This window comes from Haliotis rufescens, unplaced genomic scaffold, assembly GCF_023055435.1.
Source record: "Haliotis rufescens isolate VD_foot unplaced genomic scaffold, xgHalRufe1.0.p SCAF_1, whole genome shotgun sequence".
In the NCBI taxonomy this organism is placed as follows: domain Eukaryota; kingdom Metazoa; phylum Mollusca; class Gastropoda; order Lepetellida; family Haliotidae; genus Haliotis; species Haliotis rufescens.
In genome coordinates, this window is record NW_025963779.1 from 66,821,953 (window position 1) to 66,848,186 (window position 26,234).

At 38.7% G+C, this 26,234-nt stretch overlaps 1 protein-coding gene across 6 annotated transcripts in view; it reads right to left on the reverse strand.

The window, feature by feature from the left end:
* The window catches only part of LOC124134112 (ceramide glucosyltransferase-like), a 69,193-nt gene extending 43,647 nt beyond the window's left edge, over positions 1-25,546 (reverse strand). Inside the window, exons 1-2 of one of the 6 annotated variants that reach the window (XM_046498777.2) lie at positions 25,436-25,546; positions 1,427-1,499 (exon numbers count right to left, since the gene is read on the reverse strand). The gene's annotated coding sequence lies outside the window, so the exon portion shown is untranslated. Of the gene's footprint in view, positions 1-1,426; positions 1,500-5,191; positions 5,432-5,508; positions 5,533-5,871; positions 6,000-6,411; positions 6,948-25,435 lie in introns of those variants that run through there. The other 5 variants (XM_046498778.2, XM_048399809.1, XM_046498779.2 and 2 more) reach the window with 5 other exon arrangements.
* Between the last annotated feature and the right edge of the window lie 688 nt (positions 25,547-26,234).

Genomic DNA, 26,234 nt, shown 5'->3' on the forward strand with positions numbered 1-26,234 from the left:
ACGACAGCCTGTTAATAATCATATATTTTCTGATTTGTGGCCTATGTGGTTCTGAGATGTATCTCCTTAATTACAGCTTCCACAGATTAACTGCATTATGACACTGGAGTTTGTGCACAAGTTAAGTGTTGTTAGATGACCTGACTCTGCAGCCCCAAAAGACACAATCTCTGAAACTTAACGACCAGGATATATTCATGAGGACATTATTGTACAAGGCAGGGGAAATAATTGCAATCAATATCAGCATATGAATTAACACAGCAACTTTATCATTCTTTGTGTCTTTGAATGTTTTTGAATATCTGGAAAACAAGCTTGGAGTCACTCATGCATTATGTGTTTGAAATTAAGCATGAAAGTCAAGGAGTCCTTGTGAAATTCTAATGTTTAAAGATATAGGGGGTCCCTAGATTCAAATACTATAGCAACAAATCTCAAGGACCCAGAACCCCCTTAACTTATATGGATTTTATACACAGGTACTTGATATAATCAGGAGTACCTCCAGGGCAGACTGGACATGATACACAGTCCAGTGTTAATTAGCATGTCGATGATGACCTTTCCACTAACTAGAGGAAGGTAGGGTATGTCCGGCATCTGAGCAGCCACCTCCTCTGACTGAGACACAGGTCACAGTCAAGTGTCAAGGTGGAGCCAGGCAGGTGGAGAAGGAAGTAAGAATGTTGTAACATAGGCAAGCTATGCCACAGCTCACCAGGAAATGCTTTCATGTTAATTGGGAAAATTTAAGCAAAAATATAATCTTGAAAACATGTTCTCTTCGTCATCCTAGGTGTGGTAACTTGGAAACAGACTTTTTCAGGTCTAGCCTTGCAGATTATAGTGCAGGAAGATGTAATGACAGTATTTGCATCTTTTTAAAATAAATAGTTGATAACGTGATGGTTTGTTTACAGCAGGGCAGTGTTTTCAGCTGTTCCAGATACAGATACAGAAAAACAATTACACGTATTACAAGGGCAGGAGAAAAAGTGTTCACAAAGGTGGTGTATAGCTGACATTCTTCTTGTTCTCAAGACCAAATTTATCAATGATCACCTCTCAAAATGTGAATGTTCTTCTTGAGCAAAAGGGCGATGGGGTACCTTTTAGATAAAGGATTCACTCATCATGTAGAAGCCGTGGGTTTCAATTCCCCACAGGGGTAATCAGTGTGAAGGACATAGGTATCCCCAGACATGCTTAAATCAGTGTAAAACCATACTCAATCATTCCCCTATTGAGCAAAAAGGACTAAAATATGTATCCAGTGTAAGAAGATTTTGGCTACAGTATCTAAATCAAAGCACCCCTAAATCTATCTATTTACACTGACAATGACCATGATGACAGGAAGCCTTTGACATTCATCCTAATTTCAAACAAAAATCACATCTGAATATCAATATGCACAGCTTACCTTATTTATTGGCTAGTTGTAGTGTTACAAGCAGCTGATTGAATAAAGTCTTTCACTCCCAGCCACAGATCATCTGTAACAGAAACGAGAATATTCTAAAATAAGAGTGTCACATATAATCACTCGGGAATGAAATGCAATCAACCAAGTCACTGAGGCTGATCACCTGATCCATTAAGCCGTCCCTTATGACAAGCACAGCGGCCAGTTATGTGATCAATTTTAATCCAGAATCATTAAGCAACCAAATTCAACCTGAAATGTTTACAGGCCATAACATTGAAAACATATAAGGACACCCCCAAAAGCCTGAAATTCTACAAGCGTTTTGGAAACCACGAACATAAGAGAACACATGCTCAGTAAGCTTGTAACTCTGATGGTTGTGAGCTATAGTTTCATTGAAGGGTTATTGATCTATTTGTCAAGTAACAGATCTGAAACATTTCACAAATCAGTCACACCATGCTTACTAACCAGTCACATCCTAGTACAACATCCTCAAATCACAGACAAAATGTTGACAAGTGAAATTTAAAATTTCAATATCATTTCTGCAGGATCCAATTGCAGTGCCAACCATGATGTATCAGTGAGTGAAGATCCCCTTCTTCATCAAGTGTTGGCTGTTCAGCAGGGGGAACAGTTGAGGTGTCCATGTGCCAGTCATCACCACAAAGTATACATGTCACATCAACATGATCATGATGATCAGGACAATTTTCGAACAATGGTGCCATGAGGACATAAATCAAACTTGCTGGCAAGAGAAATTAGAGATATTTCGTTGAGTGAAGGGGCTTATAAAGGCAGCTGGGGAATATCAACAATGGAATTTCCACATTCATTTTGGGAATCAAACACTGGTCTTCGACATGTCTATTCTCTATATCCTCATATATATACTGTCACTCTCCATCTAATGCCATGGTTACATAATAGTCATATACAAATAGTCTGCCCAATCTCATTAAAATCAGATCTTAGTTCTCGCTGTCGCTAAACAAAGATCTGAGGACATCCCATTACGCATCACGTCAGAACGACCTTACATCCGACCAATCAAAGCGTCGCTTACCAGATCATGAAAGTGACAGTCGGAATGTGTTTTCTAATCATGCAATCTCGAAAACGTTAAAACGGGGTATTCCAAAACGACAGTTACGGCCCGTCTGACTGATTCCGTCAAAATTATCATCTATCCCTCGCTCCCGTGGGATAAACATTTGAACGGAGGAGACGTTGCACAGTACATGGGAAGCACTGCCATACAATCACAACCATATATTAGACATTCCGGAATGTCATAGCCACAAAATGAGTTCCATATTATAGATGGTGACAGTCCAACACTAACTCCATTGTTAATATACTGGTGTTGGTCAATATATCAATATTACTGATAACATGTGATATCTATCTAAAATCCATCTGAGCATAAATGAAAAATCTTTGAAATTTGGTGGTGACAGTTCAACACGGATGTTGGTCGCTATGTCAAGGCTTCAATATCACTATGAGTGAGTGAGTGATTAAGGTTTTACACAGCTTTTAGCAATATCCCAGCTATATCATGGCGGGGACACCAGAAATGGGCTTCACACATTGTACCAGTACATGTTTGAGAAAACAAAATGATATGGTACAATATGGTACAATATGGTACAATATGGTACAATCTGTTGCACCCTGCAGTGACACACAGAAAAACATATCAAACCAGGAATGGACGATGGGATACAGTAACCACTGCTAATGCCAGACAAGGTCAACTGTCATCAGTATCTGTTCAATACATCATGAGAATCCAACCCAATCTACGATACTCCCAGCTGGTACCTCTGTCACAATCAATCCTTTCACGTTTGAAGAAATTGAATACTAAAAGTATATGACAATGGATTGGCACTGAAACTTGAAAGCTAACAGCTTCAATACTGTTCACCGAGCTGTTCCAGCAAAACCAAGACAACAATCGATTGGACAATAGGTGTCACATTCAAACTAAGCATCGCCCACAACAGAAACTGGAGCTGAGATCATCATTGTCAGTTTGATTAGGATTCAGTTAAACTACAATTTCAAATAATTTACAAATTTTCACATCTTTTTACGTTCTGTAAAGATGGACCTAATATTCTGAGGATTCATCTAACAGACTGGGACATGAAGTATGGAAGTCCAGGTCACCCACAACCTGCTGAATGTCAGCTTAATGTGGGAGGAAACCTCGAAGTGATGCAGGTCTCAGACGTTTACCACTTCAGTGAAACCCACGCGCACGGGTCTGGTGCTGACAAACCTAAAAACATAATCGGGGCGAACCAGGATTCGAACCCACAATCATAGGTTTCTGGCATGCCCAAGGGACACAGCTGCACACAGCGAAACGCGGCGCCTCAGATGACTGGGCCACCCCTGCCCCCGATCTAGATGGGAGATTCAGTCCTGAATCTGTGGAATATCTAGACTTGCTTCATTTGGGGCTATTGATTTCCGAAAGGGCTGGGCTGAATGGAAGATAATATGGTTCCGGGGCAGTGTGAGAGACTCATGATCTTCATGTACTACTTGCAATTTGGTTTCTTTGATCTATGACATCCACCATCCCCCTTCAACATGCACATGGGTATGGTGCTGACAAACCTAGAAACATAATCGGGGCGAACCAGGATTGGAACCCACAATCATAGGTTTCTGGCATGCCCAAGGGACGCAACTCTGCACAGCGAATCGCGGCATCTTAGACGACTGGGTCACCCGTGCCCCCGATCTACGTATGAGAAGTGCAAAAAACTGACATTAAATAATGCAAAGGTAGTGAGGTAGCTGTCATGTTGAACAACCAGTCATGTCTGACAGTCCCAGATAAGGGACCCGTGAAGTTCCGGGTTAGAATAGGTCTTCAGCAACCCATGCTTGCTGTAAAAGATGACTATGCTTGTCGTAAGAGGCGACTAACTGGATCGGGTTGTCAGGCTCACTGACTTGGTTGATGCATGTCATCATTTCCCAATTGTGTGGATTGATGCTTGCGATGTCAATCACTGGATTGTCTGGTCCAGAGTTGATTAATTACAGATAGCTTAAATAGTGCAGAGTGCGGCGTTAAACAACAAACCAAACCAAAACCCAGATAAGGGCAACAGTGATACTGAATTATAGCTGACTGCAGTGACCAGCAAACCGGAACATAACCTGTGTGCCCCTGCTCTATCACCAGCTGACAGGGCCGCATCATTGCAGGTCCCACATACCATACATCAGCCACATTGATCCTACTTATAGACATATATTACGTAGCATAAATAAACCACTTAGATTGATAACACGGCTAATCTAAATGATGTATTGCACACATGATATGAGAAATTTAGGCCAATAGCATGTTGATGTCCTGTCTCATCACAGTGACCAAACCTGAGCATAGCTGAATATAGGGGGTAAATCATCTCCTACACCAATGGTTAGTCTCTAAAAATATATAATGTTGATAGAAACAACTACACTCAAACTGAAAAGGAGCCTCAGTGAGATGGGAGATTCAGTCCTGAATCTGTGGAATATCTAGACTTGCTTCATTTGGGGCTATTGCATTACAGAAAGGGCTGGGCTGAACATGCTGAAAGGAAAATAATATGGTTCCGGGACGATGTGAGAGACTCATGATCTCCATGTAATACTTGCAAGGTGGTTTCTGTGATCTATGACATCCATGATCCCCCTTCAACATGCAACGTGTACATGCTCATTCATTCCTGTTACCTGAAGATCTGTGATAATGAACTCCTTGTACCACAAGCAAGGGGATCAGTAGGGTGCCATCATTTCCCTCAGCAGTATACTATATCCTACTGTACCTCACATTGGTTTGGCGGAGACTCCGCTTAGCTAATTCCCCTTCAAATGACAACATCACATTTCAACACATAGTTACCGACTGCCAAGGTGATAAAACAAATATTTGTCCAATAACTACTGTTACGCAATAATGTTTGAAAAAACTCAATATTCATTAGAACTTTGCAGTATTTACTAAAACATGAAATGTAAACATGTAAACATGAAATTAGAAGACTGACCCTGACACATGTTTACAATAAAATACCACCACAGACCGATCCCCGAACACACTTTGCTGAATCACTCAGGTGTGCGATGAGCCCACCGCATACCGACAATATCCTGTACCTGCTTTCAAAAGGGCTCATGTGCGTGCTGTCAAAGCCCTTATGACAATCGACAGGCATGAGAAATAATTGGACAAGAATGACAGAACAAAAAATCACACACTAAAATACCCCCAAATACTGATATACCATCATAGTTTCTATACAAATAACGTTGATCACGAAATGAATAGAATACACAACATCCTACACAAGACAATTAATCGATTGTTGATGATCAAAACCAAAATCTAATTACTGATCCAGCATCCCTACCACACAGCACAGGACGTGACCCACACTTCTCGTCACTCCCTACCCTGGGGCTGTTCACAGGGTGTATCTATCCTACCCTCGAAGCTCTGGCTCCAAGTTGTTGAGTGTCCGGACTCAAAGTGTGTCTCGTGCCTCCAGGTGACGCGCACATATTGAATAGTATATTGATCTGTTGTTTCATGCTCCATCATGCTCAATGGCTAACAAGAAAGGCTACAGCTACTTTCGTCTTCCATTTTTTATGAAGGACTATTCATTCAGGTTTTATACATTCTTCACAAAGATAACTACAATATTTTTACCATATATAATTATCACAGTGATCCCTTAGGCATTAGTTATTTGTCATATGATGCCATGACAACAAATATGAATTTTACTCAGTATCAAACTATAAATCAATATTTACCCCTGATTATTGAACATTTCATGAATTCCTGTAACACGACAAGAAAGAAGCAAAACCACATTACCCAAATAACATTTAGGATGACACAGCTTTGACGCAAGTTTGATATAAATGCTAACAGAAGAGAGTACCTGTATTTTCTGATGTATCCTGAGTTATTCTTGCCACAGCTTGGGATATGAGTCAGTATCACACACTAATTTCCATAGTCAATGCCAGAACCTACACCAACTTGCTTGATAAATATTCACTTCTGACACTGATCAATAGGTCCAAGTTTCCCAAAACACTTGACAGAAATGTAGATGTGATCCGTCTCGTCCGTATGAAAATCAACCAGTTGTATAATTACAAAGTCCTGTGTCTTTGTTGCAGGTTTATTGAACCCTGATGAGATAGGTGTATTAGGAGGAAATCCCACGTCTGCTCAGACTACCTAAACAACATACAGGACAGTTGGTGACCTCATACACATTACTACACACCACGAGACTTCTTATTAATGGGACCTTCGTTGACTCATTGGATCGTTTGCGACACCACGACAGTTCCGTGACACATTATTCCACTCACAATAGTCAACTTTTGGTATACACACACCAAGAAATGTTCCACATGTGTAGGCTTACTCAACTGCCGCTAGCTAACCACAAGGGATTATGCAGGTCACGGGTCATGCTATAAATAGCTGATTATAATGGCTGGCTTTGAATGGGGACCCTTTTCAACAATGATATCAGACAGGACATAGGAATGCAGTGCTAGAAATAATTGGGGCTCCAATTTTGTTCATTTTTAAGCCAATAAGGCTTTATGCAAGGAGTGTGCATATCTGTAAAAGTGTATGAATAAGGCATATTGCACTGAAATATAATAAACTTAATAACCTGAATATTCCAGATATTTATGTGCAAATCGTATAGCTTTCATTGTATGGACCATCAGAATCTTAAGGCTATTTAATTGTTCTCAAAAAATACTTTGAAAATAAAAGTAAAATATATTTGCAATAACAAACTAAAAACTTTACAGTATATTCATCTGTAAAACAAGAAACAACTTGATGTAGCCTACACATGAACATTTCAAAATAACATACAAGGGAACAACATTCAGATCATTTAAATGTTCTCGAAATGCATTAGGACATTCATCTTTGTCTTTCTGCTCCGTGGTCTAGTGGTAGAGCGTCTGCCTGGAGAGCGGAAGGCCCGTCCGTGTCATACAAAAAAGATGTTAAAAGATGTTACTTGTTGTTACCCTGTCCGGCGCTTGACATTAAGGGGCTAAAACAAGGACTGGTCAGCTAAGAGTAAGTATACTGTGTCTGTGTGGGGTATTCATGTTAAAACTGCAACATGGTATCGCAGTGGGCTAGCACTATAAATCGGCATCAGTCCGGACTAGAACAAGCAGCCACACCAAAACGTGCATGCTATATAAGTGCAGTAATCTTGGATGCGACGTTAAACCCCATTTCACCTCACCTTTGTCTTTCTACCACAGTGAAAGATGACCAAGCAACATTAGCAGGAAATATCGAACAACTAAAATTGTCAACATACTTCAATACAAATAATTCAAACTTTACACTGTCTTAAATCTCTCATTTTACCTGCAGATTTACAAGAAGTAGCTCTTGGAGAAATCCACCACAATGGGTATATGAGCACCAACACAGGTGTGCGATCATCTCTAACGAGGTAATGAATACCTGTTCGCTAAGGCAGGTAATCTGACCAGAACAATAGCTGCCTGTGAGGCCAGTTTCAGTTGAATAGTCCCCCCACCCATGGATCAATGTACCTAACACCTAATGTCTCCATGATCTGTAACCAATTATTGCTGACATGTTTATGCATCCAAGCAGAGAGAAAATACTATAAGTGTGGGTGAGTTGTATAACCCTTGTAGTAGTTTGTGACATAATCTGCATCAACTGTTTTACTACACACCCCTGCATAAGTGAAGCTGATTGGAGTGATTGCCTATTTACATATCACTGACTCATTCATTCAGTGTGTTTGCAGACACCCCAGATACTGCACACGTTTAACAAAGTCAGAAGACAAAGGCAGCTTATATGAACATTCTACTTATTTTGGGCAGAATTTGATTATTAATTGTCATTTTTTGTTCTTTAACAGTCATTTAGACTATATCATAGCAGCCTGTAAATAACTGAGTTTGGACAGACAAATTACAGATGACATGTAATTGAACAAGTCAACATGCCTGACCATGCTGTCCATTTAGTTGTCTCTTATGACGTTAGCATAGTAAGCATAGGTGACTGGGTGCTATCTAACCTGAAAACTCCATATGGTTCAACAAAACATAGTTTATAAAAGACTATTGAACACTATGTTGACAGTCCCATCATCAAAGTTGCGGTTTAACAAACACTATTACTGATCAATAAATTCCTTTTTAACATTCATTTAGCGATTTAGTCATGTCAGTATTCAGCAACTGGATCAAGGAAATGGGTTGGATAGAGGATGGTTGTGACATATACATTAACGGCTCAAACCTTCATGACATTGCATGTTCAAGGAGGTTTGATGTGGTACTCTTCATTTACAAATAAGTATAAATGTTAGTCATCTTTACCACTGTTTACATTCTGGTGAACATAAATACCTGCCCATAAGATGGTGTATTTTATAATTTTGTTTCCTTGCATAAACCTCATTTTACAAAAAAAACCAAATGATCTAAGAGCCAAAAGGACATCTATAATGCTTAAACAAAACATGTTCCAAGTTTCATGAAGATATCTTTCAGTAGCTCAAGTTGATGTGTGCATGTGCAATGTACCATGACTATTCAGTGAATGGTTTGGGAATTCTGCTCTTGGAACAAGCCCAATCTTGATGTCAGACCAGTCCCACCTGCCACTGGATAACTTGAACATGTTGAAAGGTTTCTGAATTATTTATAAATGCTCTGGTCACACAGCCTAATAGACAGAGGCATGCACAGATGGACACAAAGACAGACAGAGCTCATTTGTATATCAAATGCATGTTGAATCATGATCACTGTGGTGGGGGAAACTCCTGTTTTTACAATCATACAAAATATCAGACCTGATCATGCCAATGCTGAGCCCTTTCTGTCACACTAACTATTGCATGTATTGTGCCCTCCAAACAGGGATTCTGGCGATAAGGTTCCCACTCTCCCCTGCTCGTTTCAGGCCCTGTCTAAACAGTAACTGGTGGTATTTAACTTTCGACAGGGACAATCTTAAAATTAAGGCAATAAGGTATTTACCTTTCAACAAGGACAATCTCCTAATTAAGGCATTAATGTATTTAACTTTCAACAAGGACAATCTCAATAATTAAGGGATTAATGTACTTAACTTTCAACAGGGACAATCTCCTAATTAAGGCAATTACCAGAACAAATATCACATCTGAGTCCTAAGTAAGAATGTATTGGCAAACATCACTGGAGACCTCACAGCTCCACCACCTGTTTCAGGATTCTAAAAACATAAGGGAACACATTTGACTCTTAGTCTCTGAAAACATCTAATTTTTATAGAAACAAGCAGATACATTTAAATTGAAAAGGATCCCAGGTGAGATGGGAGATTCACAACCTGCCGAAAATTGAGACTTGTTTCATTTAGAGCTGTGGATTAAAAGTATGGGCTGAGCGGAAGAGACAATAATATAGTTCATGAACTGTGAGGCAAGCGAGGGAACACACTTCCACTCAATGAAACACAGTGTCCGAATTACCGAAAGGGTCCTTGAGCATTGTTCAAAGTTTCATTTCTCTGACTTCAATAGTTTTTGTGGCAGGGGATAAAAATCAGTTTTGCAAGCTGGACAAGCTGGACAAGCTGACAAGAAACAAAAGGCAGAACCGTGTTCATTTTCAACATTAGGGTTATAACAAGGATCGCTTGTTTTTCATGGTTACTTGGAAACACTGTACACCCCCCAGATGGGTGTATTAATACAAAGCCATACCTACGTAAACAATCACATGTTTGGCAATTAACTTGGAATGTGTCATTCAGTCATTCTCCCATATCATTTTACGCACTATGAAACTTGACCATGACACAGATAAATGTACTGTTGTCTGACACTCCACAGACTCTCCTCCCAAGTCTGGTTCCAGTAAAGCCATGGTCCGCTAATAACAGTCCATATAATAACATTCAAATATACAAAATATGACGCCGACATTGGGGTAGTCAAGTACAAGATTTTTTTTATCCAAATAGCGTATGGTATGACAGATAGTTGCCTGAACAAATAGACCAGAGACCATCCACAGGTATATAGTCTCTGTATAGACTAACCCATAGTCCCTGAAATAAAGTTATGTAAAGGGTTAATCAAGAAATTAATGACGTCATTGTTTATCGTACAATAAAAGTTTATAGTGCTAGCCCACTGCAATAACATGCCACAGTTAACATGAATACCCCACTCGGACACAGTGCACTCCGAGCCGACCAGTCCTTGTTTTATGAACCCCTTCATGCCGAGAGCCAGACAGGATAAAACATGTACCATCTTTTAGTGTCTTTTGGTACGACACGGGCGGGGATCGAACCCACGACCTACCGCTTACTGAGCAGACACTCTATCCACTAGACCATTGAGGTTATCAGCGATAGAAACTAACAGAAACTAACAGTTTTAGTCCACTAGTCCTTATCATGATAACATATAGCAAAACCCTTATGACACCTTAAGTATTGGGTAGTTTGGCAAGGACTATAGGACTAGTGCCAATTTTTAACGCTGGGTTATGGAAAAGGAATCAAAATATGAACGAAAATCTCACTGAACCATTAAGATCTGAGATCATCTTTTTTCAATCTTATTCTTATTTTCTACCACTGACTAAGATTTCTGGAAAACAACAACTGTTAACCCAACTATTTTAAAAAGTTACTGAACATTCTTTGATCTCAAAGGAATTCAAACAGAACAAGAGAATAAAAGCCAAAGTTCACTTGTCAGACTTTATTACAAGATTTTAAGCAAGCTGATGACAAAAGAAAATGCCAACATCATGACAAAAAACATCACACATGCCCATGGCCTTTGAAAATGGTAGCAATGCTTTAAACACTGAAAGAAGACTACTGCATGACAGAACAGAATAACTCACATAATTTTGTTAAAGGAGTAAAAGCAGTTAGGTCTCACTTTGGAGAAAGAAAATGCTTCTTTACATGCCAAACATACAAAAGGTAATCCTGACACACAACCATCTAACTTGGGAACACGGTGAATGTGAACCCTGGTCATACTTATATTTATTACCTTTGATCGAGTTGTCTACAAACAGTATGTATTCAACACCAAACATGCTAAAGGGTGTTACAGGTTTTGTGTACAATGATAAAAGGTGTAATGATATGTTAGGTGCAACATGTCGTAACTGTGGGCTTTGAATAACTGATGTAAGAAAACATACAAAAAAAGGCCTTTACAAACAACAATGACTTTCAACAGAGTGCGCTGTATATCTATTCCTTTGCCTGCTTGAGCCAACACATCTCTTCCAACACATCCCTATGTTACAGTTCTGAATCAATGTCATGAAGGTAAAATCATCTGCATACTTATTCCCCTTTCGTTTGAATCACATGTTCCCGTGTTTATCAGATGAACAACTTGCAATTTACTTGCCTTTGCATGTGTTTTTGATGGGTGCCAACGGTGGGGCAGGATATTCTCACCTTTTCACAAACACCTGGTATCATCACTAATTGATAGTGATTCATAAATTTACTTATTGCAAAGTCTGAAATAAAACAGTAGAAGAAAGGTTCTGTCAAGCTAACAATACCTGTTCCACTGGTGACATCTTGCTTAGAAAATTAACCATCCCTAAGAATGCTCAAACTTCAAGTCAAGGGTTATGCACATAGATCAGCTGTTAACATTATATAAAGCCTGGAAAAGCTCAATGGTCTTCTCAAGTACACACATAACAAACAGATTTATATATTTTTTCAGAACAGATATTTAACATTACATAAAGCAAGGAAAAGCTCCATGGTTTTCTCAAGTACATACATAACAAACGGATTGATCATAATATCTTAAATACTGAGTAAGAATACCATTGATAATTTGATATTGCTCCCTTGCATGATAATAAACCCTATCCATGCTATCTGAACAAAGAAAACAACCTTATAATGCCACACCCCAATAAAATATGCATTTGTATTGACGACTGGTCGTCATGCTAGTAAGTCCCCAGCCACATGCCAGACTGGGACATGTTATGGAACCTCCATGTCAATGTGTTTATCATGTTCATTACCATTACATCTGTGGTGTTATTGTGATTTTAGTCATGAGATTCCATTCATGTACTTTGAAACACTGACCATGCCAGAAATGGGAATACAAATCTGGTGCATCTTCCACCAACAATATGATTAATGTCTCCATTCCAAAAGTTTATTATCAATGGATGACCCCTTATATGTTTGAATCATTAATGGATTTTGGAAGCTCTTAATCACAGATAATTAATGAGACCAAGCTTGACTTGGGTTAACGGCCCAAATGGAACATAGACACTGAAATTTTGGTTATCGATCATATTGCATAACTAAAGAATGAGACAACTTTCTATCCAAAACCTTGGCAGACAGTTTTGCCCAAATAAAGTAAACGTCACAAAAATCAAACAATTTGTATTCATTACATTACCATGATTACATCTGATGTTTTTAAATCATTTTAATGTCTTAAAAATACAGTTGCCTGTGAAACAATGTTACATAACAAAAGTCAGCAGAGTTTGCCCTGGTCAGCTGACATCTATTGCGCAAGTGCATCTAAATATAGAGATCCATGTGGCAAGCTTGCACAAGTTCTTAACATGTCTGTTTACTTGCAATGAAACTACCAAAAAAATACTGAATGTTATTACAAAGACATTCCGTTTCAATGCTGTCATTAACACCTGCCCATATACAGTATATGATTGTGGCAACTTGGTCCTATCTTTATAGAGTCAGAGGGCAACACTTATGCTTTCCTGCAATCCAAAGACAAGTGAAAATTTGAAGAATATTAACGAGGCCAAAAAAATGGAAGGTTTCACATTGTAATTCTTTACTTCAAACATAATGAATAAAGACAGATACAGACGGGGGCGGACAACTCTGGACAACCCACACGACTGAATCAGTTGTTGATTATATGTCCCCATGCATATTACGGCAGACAAAGACAGATACAGACAGGGACAGACAACTCTGGGCAACTCTCACGACCGAATCAGTTGTTGATTATATGTCCTCATGCATGTTACGGCAGACAAAGACAGATACAGACAGGGACAGACAACTCTGGGCAACTCTGACGACCGAATCAGTTGTTGATTATATGTCCTCATGCATGTTACGGCAGACAAAGACAGATACAGACAGGGACAGACAACTCTGGGCAACTCTCACGACCGAATCAGTTGTTGATTATATGTCCTCATGCATGTTACGGCAGACAAAGACAGATACAGACAGGGACAGACAACTCTGGGCAACTCTCACGACCGAATCAGTTGTTGATTATATGTCCTCATGCATGTTACGGCAGACAAAGACAGATACAGACAGGGACAGACAACTCTGGGCAACTCTCACGACCGAATCAGTTGTTGATTATATGTCCCCATGCATATTACGGCAGACAAAGACAGATACAGACAGGGACAGACAACTCTGGGCAACTCTCACGACCGAATCAGTTGTTGATTATATGTCCTCATGCATGTTACGGCAGACAAAGACAGATACAGACAGGGACAGACAACTCTGGGCAACTCTCACGACCGAATCAGTTGTTGATTATATGTCCTCATGCATGTTACGGCAGACAAAGACAGATACAGACAGGGACAGACAACTCTGGGCAACTCTCACGACCGAATCAGTTGTTGATTATATGTCCTCATGCATGTTACGGCAGACAAAGACAGATACAGACAGGGACAGACAACTCTGGGCAACTCTCACGACCGAATCAGTTGTTGATTATATGTCCTCATGCATGTTACGGCAGACAAAGACAGATACAGACAGGGACAGACAACTCTGGGCAACTCTCACGACCGAATCAGTTGTTGATTATATGTCCTCATGCATGTTACGGCAGACAAAGACAGATACAGACAGGGACAGACAACTCTGGGCAACTCTCACGACCGAATCAGTTGTTGATTATATGTCCTCATGCATGTTACGGCAGACAAAGACAGATACAGACAGGGACAGACAACTCTGGGCAACTCTCACGACCGAATCAGTTGTTGATTATATGTCCTCATGCATGTTACGGCAGACAAAGACAGATACAGACAGGGACAGACAACTCTGGGCAACTCTCACGACCGAATCAGTTGTTGATTATATGTCCTCATGCATGTTACGGCAGACAAAGACAGATACAGACAGGGACAGACAACTCTGGGCAACTCTGACGACCGAATCAGTTGTTGATTATATGTCCTCATGCATGTTACGGCAGACAAAGACAGATACAGACAGGGACAGACAACTCTGGGCAACTCTGACGACCGAATCAGTTGTTGATTATATGTCCTCATGCATGTTACGGCAGACAAAGACAGATACAGACAGGGACAGACAACTCTGGGCAACTCTGACGACCGAATCAGTTGTTGATTATATGTCCTCATGCATGTTACGGCAGACAAAGACAGATACAGACAGGGACAGACAACTCTGGGCAACTCTGACGACCGAATCAGTTGTTGATTATATGTCCTCATGCATGTTACGGCAGACAAAGACCATGAGTATATCAATCATTGTTTTGTGTCACGGACACACAATGGCCTGGCTATGTCTGCACCAATGCACATCATCACATGTTGAGGGCCAGGTGAGGCGTTGTCACAGATCACATTACTCATTGTTGCAATACAGTATGAATCTGGATGGTAAAATCCGGATACCACTTATAAAACCTCAACACTCAACATATTAAGTGGCTATATTCTATCTTCAGAGGAAATGGCAAACACATTTATGAGTCAGTTGAGAGACCTAAATGAGTCAACTGAACTAAGGAGAAGTTTTAGTCTTGAGCTCTTATGGCTCTACTGACGACTTCAAAAATATCATTTCACAATACCCAACTGTTTCTTGTGTCTATTACAAATACCAACAAATATGTGGTGAGGTGAAATGGGGTTTAACGTTGCATTCAAGATTATTGCACTTCAACTGCAAAGTGAAAGTACTGCTTGTGTTAGGCCAGACTAATGCTAGTTTAATAGTACCAGGCTACCAGCCTGCTGAGATACCATACAGCACATTAACTCTTTCAACACTGTGGGCCGGAATACCGGCCAAGAAGCATCAAGTCCCCAGACACCATCCGCCGGTTAACCGTCCAAGCCGTAGTTACGTCAAATTAGTATATATTTTTATGAACCTACCTGTCATATCATTCATTTATTAAATCTATCACATTTCACAATGTCTGAAATACGTATTCAATTTCTTCGTCCCGGCCATTTGTTGTATATATGCCGTATATATGCTTATAACGAACTACGGTTATAACAAACTAAAATTAGTGGTCCCTTTGAGTTTGTTATTACCGTAGTTTACTGTAAATACAAACATTGTTTTCGATTAGTCTCTCTTACAGACCCCAGAATATATATTTAATAAAACATTCACTCTCATCCCCTTCTCAGCTCCAGCAGCCAATACTCATCCTCTTTTAACTCTACATAACATAACATCTCAGCACTATCATGATGCACCATTACAGCCATACCCCAAAACAATCCACATTCAACAGCAAAGTGGAACCCTCAGTCAAAACATGACATGAAATTGTTATTGAATTGAAATTAAGCATGCAAGTCAAGGGGTCCTTGTCATGGCCCTAATGTTGAAAGATTAAGATTCCGGGGTCCCTAGATTCAAATCTGGCAGCAGCAAACCCGTCAATTTTAAACATTGCATAGCATACAAAACATGACAAAACCATGTTTGGGAATGTTGTCTCTTATCTGGGACAGTTTTGTTCTATGGTAATTTCTGATAATGAGATAACCTCGCTGACCTGCACTTGCATGAAAGTTTCAACAAGGATTTATCTCACATAAACATCAACTTTGGCTGATAAGGACACAAAGCCAATTACAAACTAACTCAACCACTGTTATCATCATATTTCTAAGCCTTCACACTCGTAATATACATAATTGAGGCAAATGAGATTTGCACACCCACTACAGAGCACATAAATTGTGCTCTTCAGGCATAATGGTCAATTAAGGTAACCACTATATCTAATATCGTGTTTGTCTGTATGTTTATACCCAGAAGCTACCAAATTGGATTCTAATCCGTGAACCGTCAAGATTTTATATTGTCATAAAACGGGTCCTTCCTTGCAAAGTGCATCAAATTTCAGACATCAACAAAAGGCATGAAAAGATTTGGAAAATATCTGTCGATGCCGAGCTGATGGTGCACATGCTTTGCAAATCCTGCAATCTACCGATGTCGGCAAAGAAAGTTTAAAACCATATGTCGATTTTGTATTGCAATTTAGATTGGATTATGCATGTCTTGCAAAAACCTAACTACGAAATTCCAGCCTAGTTAACAACCATTTAACTACCTTGCCTCGGTAAGATGATAATAACCTTGTATTTTGAGAAACCCTCAGGTCAAAGAACCTGTTTATTCATGATTTGAAACTTAAGGAATACTATTTCATAAAAGAAAATAATTCCTGGTTGCATATTGATGGCATGTAGTTATTTACAGATCAAAAGAATGGTTGAATATTTTGAATAGAAATTTGTTATCAAATGGCAATTTGTTCCATAATCAATGATGGACATTTTCAATCACTTCAATGCATCGGTACAGTGTAACACTACAGTGTAACAATCAATCATCAGTTAACTAGCACCTGGATGCACCCGGGTCCCAACTTTATCAAAGTGGAAACATAAGCTGGTCTATGTCACATAAATAAATGACACATTGCTGTAAAAAGTAATAGGAACATGCACACATTATCTTGAGGTACCCACAGTTTGATTTCGTAAAACATAAGAAAGCATGACAAATTATAAACAACACATGGATTAGTGATGTAATATGGTAAAAAAACTTCAGAGATATTGAGCGTGTTCAAAGATCGATTTTGTGTGGACACAAACTTGAAATATTTTGACATGCACTTGGTGCATGTAACCATAAATATCAGGTTGTATTTTTCAATAATAGGTTGCAATGGGGCATGTTTTTCATAGCTAAATCAAGGCCTGTAAACCATTGTTCGATTATATTAAGCATGAAAAACAAGGGATCCAGGTCATTATAATGATCCAAAATCACAGATTCAGGTGGCCCCTAGATTTACATACTAAAGGTTCAAACCTCTAATCACCGAGGATTATAATTTCAAACACAGTAAACACAGTCATCTAAACATCACTGATAACAAGCTACTCTTCTGTTTAATTATAAATGCATCTCTAAAAAGAACAGCGTTAGAAATTAGCACTAGTCCTATAGTCATGATAGTCCTTGCCAAACTGCCCAATAGTTAAGATATCACAAGGACGATATATATGCTATATGTTATCATTATGAGGACTAGTGGACTAAAACTGTTAGTTTCTATCGCTGAAGAATCTCAACACATTAAAGTTACATGCACATAGTTCTATGAAAGAGTTACCTTGGAATCATAAAACATAAATTAGACACACCCTAACTACACTGGGAGGGGCAAGGTGTGTCAAGATATTGTATTGAAAAATCTTTGAATGAGATACATATGTACGGAACAACTTCATTGACCTTTATTCAAACCCAGGACAGATGCTTTTGTAATTGATTCACCAAACTGAGATACCTATCCTATCACTATAATTTTCAAATATGTTCACTGTTTCTTGTTCCTGATGAAAATGAATATGTGTATAAGATTGCAATGTATATAATTAAGGTTTGATAAATTATGACACCTTGTCTTCCAGCCGTGACAAGCTGCAATTTCGCTGATGCAGCTGAAAGCAATATTTACTGACTCTATCACTTCAGCTGTGACACGGCCTTATGGGAGATTCCGTTTTCAAAATGAGGAAAACATATTCTATCATGTTGTTTGTCTGAATAAATTACATGAACAAAAACTGTCCACATTATAACTACACTCTGCTTTCAACTGATGGCAATACACATGTAGTTGCAGACTGCAGTTCCACAGTCCCAACCCCATCTTCCCGAGGCCAGAGAGTTAACTGACTATAAAAGTCCAGTTTCCCCCCTTGCTGAACTAGGCTGGTATCATGGAGTTACATTTTGGCTGGACTAACGAGTTTATGCATAGTCCAATGAAAAAAAGCACATGAAATTGAAATCCAGTTCGTAAACTGTCGTGCAGATTTTGGTCGATTGCAGGATTTGCAAAGCATGTGCGCCGGCAACTTGTTGTCAACAGATATGAGATATTTTCCAAACCATTTTATGTTTTTAATCAAGGTGCTCACGTGATTTGATGCACTTCGTAAGACTCGTTTTATCACAATACAGATCGTGATTATCTCAGATCGTCTTTACTGGGCGCCACCATTTTGTTTGTTTTGGTTGGTTTGTTGTTTTACGCCGCACTCAGCAATATTCCAGATGGCGGTCTGTAAATAATCGAGTCTGGACCAGACAATCCAGTGATTTACATCATGAACATCGATCCACACAATTGGGATTGATGACATGCATCAACCAAGTCGGCGAGTCTGACACCTGATCACGTTAGTTGCCTTTTTACAACAAGCATAGTACCCTTTTACAGCAAACATGGGTTGCTGAAGACCTCTTTTCCCCCGGATTTTCACAGGTCCATTTTGTTTGAAACATATACAAGTGACTGAATCTGATTGGACGATAGGAGAGTCTTAGAAGGGACATAACAAAATAACCACTGGTGGTGCTACGATCGAGCCCAGGAATTCCAGCCTTGTTCGGCAAGGGTGGAAACTTGACTTTTAACAGTTTAAGAGTGAGTTAACTCTCTTGCCTCGGGAAGATGTGTTAACCCATAAAGCAAGACAGGACAAAAGAAACCAGTGGTTGTCCTTGCCAAGGCAACAATCAACACCAGAAGTGCAAGGTCTGACAAATGCAATTCTTTCATGTAGCAAACAGAACCAGTGTCACAGAAACATCAATTGTCCCAGAGAAATTAAAAGACTGCAACAGCCTTCGAAATTCACACTAGTCCGCTAGCCCAAGTAAAAATCTAATGATAGTAGACATCATCGACTAGTAGCATTTGAGGGCTATAATACTGAACCAGTTCTCGGTGTTTCAGTTATGAAAATATAAATAAGAACTGAATATACAGTGTTCAAGAAGAATTAGCTACAAACTGACGACACATTTCTAAAGCTGCTGCAACATTTACAACATGAGCAAACAAAGTCAAAAGATCAACCAACTTTTCACATGCATTTTGGGTCACTATCTGTCTGTTCGTTAACTGTGTTTCACATGTCCCACGTACAGGTGCATGAAGCTAGTTCAACAGCATTTTATCATTTCTGATCCTGACACAATGTCATGTTTACAGTTATTTGTCTTGAGGAATGTGACAGCAGCAGCACACATGTTGAACTCTGCTGGTGATTAGTATTCAATGGCACACAATCAGCCAGGCAATACAATAACAACTAAGTCGAAACTGCATGGCTGAATATGGAAAAGCTTACCACAGCCCATTTATTATCCAGGTTTTCATCAAATGCTTGATGCCCACATTTATTGGTGATATTCAAATTATGAAATAACATCCCCAGTTTGTAGTAGAAACATTCGAGGGTAACAGGTGTTGTCCCTATAACTTTAGAACTTATAGCAAAAAAAATTCTTGACTGAATGGTTATTGTATAAGTTTGATACATTTGACCCAACATGGACCCGATTTGAAATGCTTCCCAAAAGGTGTATGAATAATCCATAATGTGTGGTATATTCGAAACCTTTGGATATTTCAAATAGCACTGAATATTATTAAGCCAGCTCTTTCATTGATATCAGGTAACAGTCAACAATTACCACAGAGAGAAACACACCAACAGCCTTCAATGAAAACAAGTTAATATCCCAATGTTCCCTGCAGGCAAACAGGCAAACAGGCAAACAGGAAGAATGGTGAGAATGGTGAGAATGGTGAGAATGGCAAGAATGATGAGAATGGGCATTCTGACACAGTTCACACTGAAGATCAATGGTTGCCCTTTATGTTTCTGATTTCAAAACAAGAATCTTAGGAAAAACTGAACACTTACATTTAGTCACGGCCATGAAAACATTTTAGGATTTGTGTTTGTGTTTTCAGTTCCATATTATAAAGGAGCCCAGATAATCTCTTCATTTTTAGTCTGAAACTGAAGAAATGTAGACTTTCCAAAAAATTGTAGTCAAGTTTGGGATTTCTTGAATATTTTGGTGTCAAGGTCTGTATGAAATACTAAAATAACTGTCCAAAACAATGATTAAACGTATGTCCTTATCATGTATGACATGTTACTACACAACAGTGTAGCTACATACTGTCTACAATCTTAGGGGGGGGGCACAGGTGGCCTAGGCGTCTAAGGCGCCGCGATTCCCTGTGCAGAGGTGCGTCCCTTGGGCACGCCAGGAACCTATGATTGTGGGTTCGAATCCCGGTTCGCCCCGATTATGTTTCTAGGTTTGTCAGCACCCGTGCTCGTGGGTTTCACTGAAGTGGTAAATGTCTGAGACCTGCATCACTTCAGGCTTTCCTCCCACATTAAGCTGACACGCCGCGATATAACTGGAATACTGTTAAAAGTGGCGTTAAACCCAACTCACTCACTCACTCTACAATCTCTGGCACTTGCCCAAAGCAAGAGTCTTGAAACATTTCATTCTGTCTTGAAAACTCAGCTATGAGTTCAATAATCCATGTACAATGTTCAAAATTAAGCATAATAGTCAAGGGGTTCTTGTCATAACACTACTGTTAAAAAGTAAAAGAATTCACAGAGAGCCTAGATTCAAAAACCATATGAAAAAGTCTCATGGCCTTCAGTGCCAAATTTTATTTCCAACACAGCATATATTAGCAATACATTCTGCTGACAACGATCAAGATGATCCCTAAACACAATTTCAGCTGAGTTGACAGAAATGATTTTGGCACAGGCTGAATATACACAGTCCCCAATACACCATGCTGGCTACCCTGGTCACAATAGCTGGCTTAAATAGGTCCTGCTGGTGACGATATCCATGGACTTAACAGCTGACCAAATCATAACAAAAAGTCCTTGGTGCCGTTGTACAAAATAACCTTAGTGCTACGACTGTTGTAAGTCTGTGTTACCGTATGGGAGATACGATCACCTTAGCACTAAGATCGCCTTGTACATGTTGTACAACGGCACCCTGGTTTGTTACAATGTCATTTTTTATAGCATAGTTGTCTTGTTTTCCAAGAAACTGATTACTGCCTAATACATGCAGATTCTGAAAAATAATATCCCCAAACACCTAAGCAAGTCTACAATTCTTTGGCACAACCAGATTTCTTCAGTTTCTGAAATTCAAAACATTCTCTACATGCTAACAATCTCTGGGCACATTTCAATTACACTAAAAACACATGAAAAAAGAATATCTTATTTTGATCGCAGAGACAAAATGTTAGTCTACTTACTACCTCAGGTTTAATATTATCTCACAATGAATTCCCTTCATAAAATAAACAGCTACTCTATTAACACTATAATGAAGTCTATTTGTTGGAAACTCTTGATTAAATACAACCGGTAATAAAATTCATAAAATAAAGGACTGGTTTATTAAGTTGAAAAAGGACCTATCTGTAATTAATCTTGAAAAGCACACCGTCCTGAGCCTAATACTTGACATGACAGTGTGTATTTTCTTGTGCACATTACTGATCTATTTAAGTAAAGATAGCCGTGTAGAGAGGGTATGTAACTAAAACATTTTAGTTTCATGGGTGTTTGAACTAATTCTGTTTTATCACTGCATGACCTTGGACATCAAATTTAACTTGTGTATGGTTTTAATAAGGACACTTATTACAATGAATACAGTAGGTTGAAGAAGATTTACAGCAAATGCCAGGTGGATTTGTATACACATTTCAGGACAGTCAATATGGTCAACACAAACATTTTTGTGAAAACATTGTGTTATAACTGAAACAAATCTAGGCTTAATATGTTATTGAGAGGCATTTTTTATTGTCTATCTGACTAAATGGTTGACTGTTATGATAAATGAATAATTTAAGAAAACATGTTTAATATTTCTCTTGTTTTTGATAATCCTGTTTCACTGATATCATATGATTGAGTCAATATTATGTCACTAAATAACAACAGCTGTAAAAACAGGCTTAAAGATTAAGAGGATAATAATGTTTAGAGGATACGTTTCATGCTGAGAGGAATAACAGATAAGTTAGACCCAACAACATAAGACAAATAACATGAAAAAGCCATTTGTTTAATTTGATTTATTGAGGCTATAGACAATGCATCTGTTCATGTATTAACTTAACAATTTGTTTTGTCAATAGTATTTGTTATTTCTCTAGATATTTCTAATCCATGAAAAGATAAAACGGTTCGGTTTGTATATTACATATAATTTAAACTGTTTATTACTTGATTTAGGAAAGTGGCTTTTGTCTTTTGGCTGGTGGATTCCCTAAATCCAAAAGAAAATCACCTAATCCAAATGTTTTTCTCAATCCACTTTCTTCAGCCTTTTGGACCGGAATAAACTTGTACATTGCATAAACTAGAGGAATGCTGACATCACCTTATTTGAAGAGGCTTTACAGTGTAAAATGATGAAAATTGACAGACAAATAAGTTTTGTACAAATATCATTTGAAGGAGTGTGATAAATCATCATTGTTTCAGTCTGAGACATCATATGTTGATAGAGGCATGAGACTTTTGTAAAAGTGTTGTACATGTGTAGAACCAAGTGACACCTAGGGATGGAACTCCTGCTGCAATCTTGCAAACCTATATTTCTGTTAATAGCAGATTAAACCTTTGGCCCTATAAAAGTCTGGTTTAGACAGAATCCCTTGTATATCACTGCATGTCAGCTTGATGTAGGAGGAAAGCCTGAAGTGATGCAGAGCACAGATATGGTGGTGACAAAACTTGAAACATAATCAGGGGAATCTGCTATTCAAATTCACGATCACAGGTTCCTGGCACACCTAAGGGAGGCAAGCCTGCTAGGGCTGGGACGAGTCCCATTTTACTACTCGGGTACCCACGCCCCTATTACCCAACCCTATCCGGGTACCCGCTATTGGTGACAAGAGATAGGTACAAAATGTCCGATTGGGATTAGTTTGACAGCAGCCCTGGCAGAATGTATTTAGATACACGTATAAACGATGTGGTCATGCATACACTGAAGTTGACTGAAGTTTTAGCTTTGTTCAAACATATATAAGTCAGAAGGAACGTGTTCATAGTCATGAAGAAATGCGAACATTGGAGACTTAAAATTGTCGTGTAACCATGTATTTATATTGTGAATTCTTGTCATGAAACAATATATCATGTGACTAACCACGGGTGGGGGTAGTCCTGTGGGTACCCGGGTCCTACACAGTACCTACCCGACCCGAGTACCCGAGTTGCCCGTCCCAGCCTTAAAGCCTGCACAGAGAATTGTGTCACTTCAGACCACTGGGCCACCTGGTCCCTTCTACCATGTCCGCGGGAACTGATGTCACATGACATATTCTCCCCGGTTGACTCCAAAAGGTTTTGGCACAGACAGGGATTTATCTAGGATTCTAAACAAAGTGCCCTTGGCAACTAATTGGGGAAAATCAAAACTGTTCAAAATTGGGTTGTTTTTTTTCCATTATACATTGGACACTAGTTCTGGGTATTATTAGACAAATCGAATCTTGTACAATGTTGTAAGGAAATATTATGTATACACCAGTAAAGCACCTTTCTCAAATAAAACTCCACAAAAGACAAACAGGGGATGTATTTAGGGCAAGATATCAACACTGATCAAGGCAACGCACATTCATTGCATACAATCTGACCTCAATTTCTTCCAAAAAATAAGATTTAACGACAATCGTAAAAATCGAAACTGATTTCCTACCCTGTAGTATCATTTCAGCATGGGACAATACCCATAATATCAACCACTGGTTTCTATATCCCACACTCGATAATTTACAGGCTGCCAATTTTGCCATGATATACAGACTGTAAATGGAATACATTAAACTACAGTTATAACAAACTCAAGGGGACCACTAATTTTAGTTCATTATAAACATATAAACAGCAAATGGCTTGGATAAGATAACAGTGTTTGTTATATCCGCCAGTTCGTTATAAGCATGTCCGTCATAAACGTAGTTTATGGACTGTGGCATAAAACATCATAATAATAGTCAACTTTAACCATATAGAAATACATTGCTGCATCAGATTACATAATAATAACTCCCACTGAATCACTACACGATTATAAGAAACGACAATAAATAATGTCTTATGAACTGAAGTAGAATAGCCTACGAATAGTTCTGAGTCATATCCATTGGCGTTGTATCCTTGGCAAAATGTAAGTAGCAATAAGTTAATCAAATATTCAGTGTTCAGGTAAGGTCGTGAAATACATAATCAAGCATTCGATTGATAGAAATTAACGTTAAGTATCTTTGGCACCAGATTCAAGTTCCTTTTCCTGATCACATCTATCACCGAAGACGCAAAATGTGACATTGTAAATGTAAACATAACGCAAGATGCACTGGCCTAATGAACACGTTTATGTATTTGTGTTTTATTTCCAATTATTTCAAATACTTTTTTCAAGTTACCCTACAAGGCATGTTGATAATCTTCCGAACTTACAACGATTACACAACATAATATAGTGCAACCTGTCGCACGGAGGTCAACTGAACTGGAATGTGATGGTGACCCGAATATCGCCGAAGACGCTCAAACATAGCAGTATCTCGTAAAAACTTGCATTGAAAATTTCACGATACAGATTATTATAAATTAACTCAAACTTACCTAATTCATCATCGCAAATGTCAAAATGAAACTAAGAACTGGAACTGTTGTTTTGTTGTCAAAATTACTTCGGCAACCAAACTTCGGCTCTGTGTTTACCATGAAAGGTAGTAATGCTAGTAGCAGGACGACGTATTCCATATCGCAATACCACATCGACCTTCTGTTGATATGACGAAAAATAATTTCGATTAATAAACGCGTTTTCAATTTCTCATCCTATCATATATTATGTGGCATCTATTTCCAAAGTGGGATTAATTTCGGGCCAATTGGCAGTCCCTCAAATACCACGATGTCTACTAGGTCAAATGTTATTATGTAGTTTATCTATCAGTTTATACTTAATTTCACAGAGAAAACATTCACTCATTTCTCTCATTGCTTTAATTTACAGCGTCCAGGCCTATACTGTTTCAGAGATATGATCTCTGGCACCATAGATATAACCGATGGATTTGATCGTTTACGGTTGAATTTCCAAATCTGCTTGTCGTGATCGCTTACGGTCGAGTTTGCAAATCTGCTTGTCGCATATCTCAAACGTTTGATCATAATATAAATTAATTTCTATATTACATTACATTTTCAATTAAACAAAGAAGAAGAAGAAAAAGAAGCACTTATGATTTAAAAATATTATTGTAAGATTTACTCTATAGTGACACCTAACTAATCAACTCGTTTTCCTTGAAATTTGTTTATCTGTTTATCTGTGAACAGTCAGACCGGGTTAACGAGGGTTCTCGACGGACTGTATACCACGGGGGAAATTAAACAATAAAACTTAACTTGAATA